This window comes from Vicia villosa, linkage group LG6, assembly GCF_029867415.1.
Source record: "Vicia villosa cultivar HV-30 ecotype Madison, WI linkage group LG6, Vvil1.0, whole genome shotgun sequence".
NCBI lineage: Eukaryota > Viridiplantae > Streptophyta > Magnoliopsida > Fabales > Fabaceae > Vicia > Vicia villosa.
In genome coordinates this window covers 88741738-88751113 of record NC_081185.1, presented here as the reverse complement: position 1 = coordinate 88751113, position 9376 = coordinate 88741738, and positions in this window count along the sequence as shown.

Genomic DNA, 9376 nt, shown 5'->3' with positions numbered 1-9376 from the left:
AACCTTTCTTCACCAAAACATCTTGTACACTCCATGTTCTTTTGTATAATGCACCCAATCAAATGGAAGAGCTATAAAAACTCAAAGTGTTTTCACTCTTTTATGAAGAATAGTTTTTGTCGTAATGGTATTGTAGCCTTGAAATATGGTTAAGAATTTATCGAAGATGTGGATGGAATCAAATATCTAGCTTTCAACCAATTTAAGAACTGTTTCAAAGAGCCTATCCAAAGTGGGCCAGCTCTTGATGGAGTTGTTTCCAAATAGCTCAACCCGAAATTTAATTATTTCCTTGAAGCCCCTTTTTCCACTTCACAAATTAAAGAAGATATTTTGAATTCTGTAGGGGACAAAAGTCCAGATCCTGACGGGTTGAGCATGAGTTTTTCCAAAGCATGTTGGGTCACATTCATGGATGTTTTAGGTGGCTACATTAATGTTTTTTTTTTGCATACTCTCAGCTTCCAAAGGCCATTTCAGCTTGGTTCATAGGTCTGATTCCAAGACACCAAAATCTGCAATGCATTAATGAATATCGTCCTATATGTTTAATTGATTGTATTTTAAGGTTCTTCTGGTAACTAGTCGTCTTCTTAATATCCGAGCACAATCCACTCTCAAACTTGATACACTTTGAAAATTCACCATCCGGTCCATCATAATGTTGGTAGAACTTAGCCAACTCTCCAAACTTAGCAGCATACTCCACAACTGACTTAGTCCCTTGACTTAACTCAAGGAGTTCAATTTCCTTCTTTCCACAGACATCCTCCGGAAAGTACTTCCTCAAGAACTCCCTACGGAACACAACCCAAGTGATCTCCTCACCTACAATCTCCAACCTCTCACGAGTATCTAGCCACCAGTCATGCGGCTCAAGTGCTAGCATATGAGTCCCATACCGAACCTTCTGGTCTGGAGTACAATCCATCACACGGAAGATTCTCTCAATCTCCTTCAGCCATGTCAATGCGTGTAGCGGTAAAAATGTGACTCGAGCGTTTTCACGCATTCGAAGTACAACGGAGTCGCCACCGAACTTTATTTATTCCAAGAAGGAAAGGGAAAATATCGATAAAACCCACGAATAAAAAGAAAACAGATAAGATGGTCATCGCAACCAAATTAGGGTTCGGGAGTCGGTTAAGCAAGGGGAAGGTATTAGCACCCCTCACCTCCATCGTACTCGATGGGACCCATTTAGTTAGTTTCGTGTTTGAGTGTTAGTATAATGTTTGCGTTCTTTAGCTTATTAATCGAGAAAAGATAAAAGAAAGATTTTTTAGGTTTTTTATTATTATGAGGAAAAAGAAAAGATTTTTATAATTATGCTCGCCAAGACGTTTGTATCTTGTGCCTACGTATTCCCTAGTGCAATGGGAAAGTCAGAGCAATCGTAGTTCAGGCGAAGAACCACGAATGTTTTATTGGTTGATTTTAGCGAGAGGTACTCGATTGCTTTCAAATGGAAATACTATACGCACATGGATATGAGATCACTACAAGAGTGGATGACTAAATCAAGATAAGACATGATTTTGGCCATCATCGCATTCGAGTGGAAGATATTCGATCTTCACATGTGGAAGTATGTTCGTATTGAAAATTGAATAAGTGTCTCGTTTATGAAAAGAGTTTTAAAATGAAAAGCCATACGGCAAAAAGGTTTGAATGAAATTTGAAGTTGTTTTGAAGGGACATTTAGCAAAGGATTGAGCATAGGTGTTTACCTAGCGCGTCTTTACCCAAGGTATTGAACAGGAGCGAGCCCCATTATCACTTGTTGTCCTTGTTAATTAATTTGTTTTAATTCAAAAGATCAAGGTATTCAAGAGGTGTTCACCCCTTGTCACAGGATCTTTCGATTTGATTAAAGTATTTTGATTCAAAGGATCAAGGTATTCAAGAGGTGTTCACTTCTTGTCACTTGATCACGTTGATTAATTAAGGGATTTTGATTCAAAAGATCAAGGTATTCAAGAGGTGTTCACCCCTTGTCACTTGATTTCTTGATTTGCTTAAGAAAGCTTTTTATTGTTTGATTCAAAGGATCGAAGGTATTCAAGAGGTGTTCACCCCTTGTCACTTAATCACTTTGATTTAATTAATAAAAGGTTTTAAAAAAAAGGTGTTAATCCAAAAGAATCGAGGTATTCAAGAGGTGTACACCCCTTGTCACACGATCTTTCGGTTTAAGGAAAAAAATTGTAAAGAAGGAACTTCGACGTTGGATCGAGAAATTATTTAAAAAGGCGACTTGGCGTTGGACCAAGGTTTATTAGCTTTTAGATCGAAAGATTAATCTAATGTTTTTTGGAGTTTTCAATATAAGAAATAAAAATCTAACCTTAAAAAAACATGTTTTTTCGTATTTTTATTTATAACAATAAAAGTAACAATTAAAATAAAACTAAAACAATTTTAACAAAACCATAAAAAATATGAACTAAAATATGAACATGGGGTGCATGGAAATAAAAGAGGCGCTGGGCTGTCATTGGAAACAGGCCCAAAAGAATGAAGTTAATAAAAAACAAAAAAACAAACCGATGGGCCTGGGTCGGGTCAACCCAGGACCCAACTCTTTCTAAACTAAACAAGTAGGTTTGTAAAAGAAACTAAAGTGCCCAAAACGGCATTTTCTTCTCTGAAACGAAGAAAACACGCTCTTCCTGTTTCCAGCGATTTAACTCTCTCAAATATGCATTCACGATTATCTCTCACATCTCAGACCATAGCAACAACAAATTTCAACCTAACCTCTCTTCAATCGCTCTCTCTCGCCGTGAAAACAACAACAACAACGAACCTCTCGCGTCTCTCAAGATCTCTCTCTCGAAGCTCTCAACTCAACTATGCTATGGTTTCAGAGCTTCGGAGCTCAAGGCCCAGGCGCGGAGAACACAACAATCAAAAAAAATATTCAACAAATTGGTATCTACCCTCATCCCGCGTGAAACCCTAATCCCCAAATAATTAATATTCAGCAATTGCAAGTTACGGGGAGCATAATCAATACAAAGATAGAGAAGAAATCAGGTACTATATTTTTGCTTCAGCTCCTGCTTGATCCTCTCTTCTCTTTTTGTGCTGCGCTTCTACTGAGTTGTTGTGTGTCGTTCTTGCGTGTGAGGTGAGTGTTATGAAGATGTGAGTTAGTTGATGATGATTATGGATTGAAGGTGAAGATGTTGTGGAGGTGGTGTTTGTAATGGTCTATGGAGAGTTGGTTTGAAAGATGAAAATGAAGGTATGTGTATTGAAGGTAAGACTATGGATCTGTAGTTGTGAATTTGGAGGTGGTTTTCAGAATATTGGAGGGATCCATGAGTTTTATTTTTTGCAGAGTCTTTTTTCGTTTTTTTCTTCTTTGATGAATGAAAGTTGAGAGGTTTAAATAGGGAGATGATTAGGGTTTTGGTTGAGAATTTGGGATGAAAATTGGGGGGAAAGATATTGATTTTGAACATTTGTTGAATGATTCTGAATTGTTGCTTTTTGGTTTGCAGGTTAATGTATGGACATTTTAGTGCAAGGTTTGGACAAATGCAGCTATGGGATAGCAGGCTATGCAGCAAGTGGAGCAGAGTTGAAGCAGAGTTTAGCAGCGTTTGTGTACTATTTCCGCTGCATTTTTGGACGGTTTCGTTCGTCTTGAAGTGGAGTAGCAGACTTGTACGTGAAGACAACATTGGCCATTGTTCTTTGTATCATTCTTTTTGATGTATTGTGAAATGGGCTTAAAATAAGAAAGTGATTTGGGCCTGAATATATAAACCTCTTTTTTGTTGTCTCTTTTTTTGTTTGTTTGGCTTGCAAAAAAAAATGAAATAATAGAAAGTAATGGAACATAAAAAAACTTTAGTAATAACCAAATTGAAGATCACTAAAATAAAAAGAGACTTTAAAAATCATCTTACCTTTAATATTAATTCAAATTAAAATTTGGATCAAAATTAAAATCAAATCAAAATTAATATTAAAAAAAGAGAAATTAAGACTATAATGATTGAAATAAAAAAGGCATCAACTATATCATTTGTTTGTAATTTTTATTTAAAAATTGGTAAATATAAAACAAAATTTGAGAAGATGCAATGAAGCGAATGCCATAAAAATCGGGAAACATGCAAGAAGTGTGATGATTTGCATGCAAATGAAATGCGAATGCAACATGACTATAAAAAAAAGACTAGGTCAAAAATTGGGGTGCGACAATGCGCCATCAGGATCATGAGTTCCCTTGAACACAGGTGGATTCTCCCTCTGAAAGGTAGCCAAGTTGCGAGAAGCAACATTCTCACCAACATTCGCCTGATGTTCCAAAGTGTGAGCCATTGCTTCCAAAGCAGCAGCAATAGCAGCATCATTCTTTCCAGCCATCTCAACTCATCACTACAACACAAAAGCAGTCAACACAAATAATAATATGAGTATCGTTAGACTATACTACGACACGACACATGACCGGACGAACCGACCTGTTCTGATACCACTAATGTAACACCCCAAATCTACCCCGCAAATACTACGGAAAATTAGAGTGCAAAATCTCAAAACAAACATCATGATTCGAGGTGTCCCAATTATAAACTTAAAAAAATCACAAATCATGCTCATAATCATAGATACATAACACATATAACGAAGGAATCATACTTCATTAAACTTTCAACCCAAATAGTTCATAATATCGCAGCGGAATTCATCAACATCATAATTCAAATCATACATCTATGCCAACCATGGCAATCAACAAATACAACATGTCTCAACATAAGGAGAACGACAACAAAATCCAACAAGGTATCACAACATAAATAAAGAAAATAAACGTCCCCCGAGTGTCACGTATCAGAGCATAGACACACCGACTCGAGCTATAAGGTAAACGGCTACTCCACGTCGTTACCTACACGTTACCAACAAAGGATAACTTTCAAACAGAAGGGGTGAGATATCATTCATTATAAAGAAACGTATGATAATATTTAAATCATGGTAAGGATCATACATATATCACCACTTCTCATCACATAACATCTCATCATCACGTCACAACAAACATCTAATCATCTCAACAATTCAAACACAAATCAATGAAATTTAAATGCAATTCAAATGTGACTCGACTTATGCTAATGCATGTGGTACCAATTTGAGTAAAACTCCCATCTCAAATATTGCCACTTGGGCCATCGTCGTTGCCATTTTCAGGCTAATAGTCGTTGCCATTTTCAGGCTAAAGACACATAAGAAATGGATGCATCACAATGATGTACATCTACAAAACAAACATTTACAACACGTCACAACATCGACTAAACACCATTACTTTTATAGTAATTCATCACTTCACAATCACGTCGCTATGTTGTATCATCATACAACAATGTTTCACTTCACAACAACAATCACAACATCCAACAATAAAATTCAAGTAAAGGTTTTCAAATCATATTCATTAGAAAGACATCAATTAAAGCTCCACGGAGGTTCAAACGACACATAAAAAGGAGTTACAGATCAAAAGATACATCATTTCAAAGTTTTAACAAGTTTTGCACTGCAAGGTCCGCATAGTGACCCTCAACCGCGCTTATGGAAACTCAAATTCAATAACCCAACTTGAAGCGCGCTTCTACAAACTAAAAACATAAGCGAAATGAAATCTGAGCTCTGCTTAGCGAACCAGCTCTGCTTAGCGAGCTCACTTAATTTTTCAAAAACAAACAACATCCGCTTAGCGGCCTCGAGCCCGCTTAGCGGACGTGCGATTCTGCATAAAAATAACAGCAACACAGAACTGCGAAATCATACACCCACCATTCAAAACTCATTCCAAACAGCAATTAGACACATATAATCACAGCATCTAACATCATTTATCATCATTCATCAATCAAAACATGATTTCAATCACAAATTCATGGAAAATCATCACAAACCCTAAGATTCTACAACATACAATTCATGGTTTCTACATATCATCTAACCTACACTAAACATCATCATACATCCTTTTAGCATGAAAGAACCCCACCTTTACCTTAGGTTTTGGATTGAAGCCAACTCTATTTTCAACCTTGAGCTCTCCTCTTCTCTTCACTCTCTTCTTTCTCTTCTTTTCCGAATTTCCACCAAATGAGATTCTAATCTTCTATTCTCTAAAACCCTTGTTTTGTTAAACCATCACTATCTTTCAAATTACTAATGGGCTCTAATTAGCACCTCTCTTTTACTAATACTGACTTACTAACTTATGATATTTACTAATAATACTCATTAAATAACACAAAGTCACTTAAACACATATTAAACACATAATTCACACAATGCACATAACATAAATAATTAAAGTAAAAACGGGCGTTACATACCCTATTGTCTTCATTAACTTATCCTTAAACCCCCCTTTGTGGCATCTTCTAAACTGCAACCCACTACTGTTTGGTTTAAAGATGCCCATACGATCATTCCCCAACAAACCCCATCAAAATATTTTTCCCCAACAAACCCAACACAGACTGCCCGAACTCATCATCACCATTTCCCATACGATCCTTCTTGGAAGGCACCAATCCCTATTTCTTTCCCTTTTTCCCCTTCATGACTAAAACAACATCATCAAAGATACTATCAATAGTCTCAAAAACCCCACACCAATTTTGTTCAGAGCTACCTCCTACATCCCCCCTTGTACAACTATTATCATCAAGACCTTTTAGATGAAGAGAAGAGCCTTTTGTTATCGATTTGTTATCTGAGAATTTTATTAAACTGTCTTTCGATGCTTCACACCCAGAACAATCTAGCCCAACCTGTAAATCATTTGACATTAAATCTTCCGAGTCCATAGACTCAGAGCCATGGATTTGAGTTTTAAAGATACCTGAACAAGCCATCAGCGATCTGTAACTATCCTCTCTTAAAACCAGCAAGAAAGAAACTCCATCAATGTCCACTTTAAAAACTTCCGGAACTGCAAATTGAAGCTTCACTCTGACTATAATACGAGCCACGTCAAAACATTCGCATTTGGTAGTATGTTCATCTACGCAAATGAAAGAGCCCAATTGTTCTCCCAATGCCATGAAAAATTCATAGTTCCACACATGTACCGGGATTCCGAAAACTCTAATCCACACCACTCTTGAATCATCAATATCCGACTCCCTCTACTTCTTGATGTCCAAAAACTAATCTTTCCACCAAGATTCAACCTCCCCAATCAAATCTACTATAAAGCCAGTTTCCTTTTCTTCTAATAATCACACATTTCCCCCCAAGAGAGACACCTTAATCACATACAAACCCTCCATCTCAAAGTGCATTTGGATGTTATATGTCGAACCCAATATTCTGATCTTGCCCACATAAGCCTTGCTAAAATGCACCTTGTCGTCCTCTTGAGAAGAAAACCTCATCTTCTGTTCATGTTGTTGATTGTCGACCTCACTAACATCAGCATTTTGAACTTCTTCCACGCAACTCCTTCCCTCCTTCCGTCCAGCATAACATCCCAATATCCCCTTTTCGAATCAGCAAAATAAAACAATTCCGCCACACATTTTTCATCCGCCGTAAACCTCCTGTTCACCCCTCCTAACACTTCTCCCTTATTGAATCTCGGCAAATTAGCATGAATCTTCTTCCCTGCAATCTGAACATTGTCCAATCGCACCCCTAGCATCCTTACATATTCTTCCTCCTTAAAACGAGCAAAACCGAAATGCTTTCCCATGTTGTTCCGTCTCGGTGAGATTGCCACTTCCACCACTTTACCAATACAATCGAACAGCTCGAAAATTTCCCTTGCCGATGAGAATTTCGGGAACTCCGAGATATAGAAAGATGACACAACCATTCCTTCTTCGTGATGATTGCGATTCCTCCCTCCTGCTGGAAATACATCCCATTTGGGTTGTAGATAACTAGACCTACGCTTATGCGACACCCTTTTCCACTTTGATTCCCTGAATCCCTGTTGCCTATCGTTCATCTGAAGCGAATCGCATGGAACCCTAACCCCTTCTAGAGAGAGGCCAGAGCATACACCACGAAGAGAGAGAAATTTTTGAGTGCCTATAGTGTTTGATAAAAGCTCAAAGTTTCTCAATCATAAGAGTTTTTTTTCTTAGCTGTAGCACCTTGAAGTTTTTGCTTATTTTTTGTCTTTGTATTAGGATTGAGTTCCCATTTACTCTTATTAATTCATCTTGCTTATAAAAAATAGTCAGTCTCTCTTAAATTTTAGATATTTAACCTCTTATTTTACTTTTTAGATATTCTAATTTATGTAATATTTTATATTTTTAGTAATATTAAAAAATATTAAAAAATAGTTTTGGTTATATTTATTGTAGGTTAATTTTATTTTATAGTAATATATTAAATCAATTAATTAATTTTCTTATGATCAACATACCATTAATTTATTTTTGGAACCTAAATGAAACTAATTAAATATTGACTTAATGTTTGTCTTTGATGCATAAAATTATGATTTTAAAATTTAATTTATGTTTGTACGAAAAATATTAGTTTATTATATCTAAATATTATTTTATAATCAAATTCAAATTATTTCACATGATAAATAAATTATTTTTAATAGAAATGCGTCATTGATTTGATTGAATAAGGGACAAATATTTGTCGTAAATACTTAAAATGATTAAAAATTTAAACGAGACTAATTTAAATATTATAATTTAATAGATATACAAATGTCTCATCATAATCAATTCATATCATTCATTCGGCTAAGAGAGCTTGATTCAATTGATACTGGGAAAAATGCAATTCAAATGGAAAAAGTCAACTTTCCAAGGTTAACTTTGACATTTGGAAAATTTAGTCAACCATGGAATTTCGAAGATCAAAATCATGAATATATGATTATTGAAGTCAATTGATCAAGAAAAATCAAGAAAATTGAGAATACTTGCAAAAGGGATTAAAGTGAAAAGGTTGGAAAATTCACTAAGTCTACAAAGTTACATGATTAAACGCTCAACTTTAAAAGCTCTTAACTTCTTCAATAAGTAATCATTTTTTGTGCTCCAAAGGCTGAATTTAAGAGGAAATCATGATCTACAACTTTGTCCTTGTGAAAGAATCTCCAAAAAGTGAAGCATTTTAAGTTATGGAGCCATGAATTTGATGACTTTTTCTATAACACTTGGAAAATTTTACAAGGCAGATTTGTTCTTAAAAAGTACATGACTTTTAAGCCATTTTCAACAAAAATCCCTTATAAATTTGAGAAAACTCCAAACACCAAAGTTGTAGAGGTTGTTTAGGGATTTCCAAAAAGTATAAGAACTCCTTCATAGCATTTGTGAGCTAGGAGATTTGAATTAATGAAGAAGAC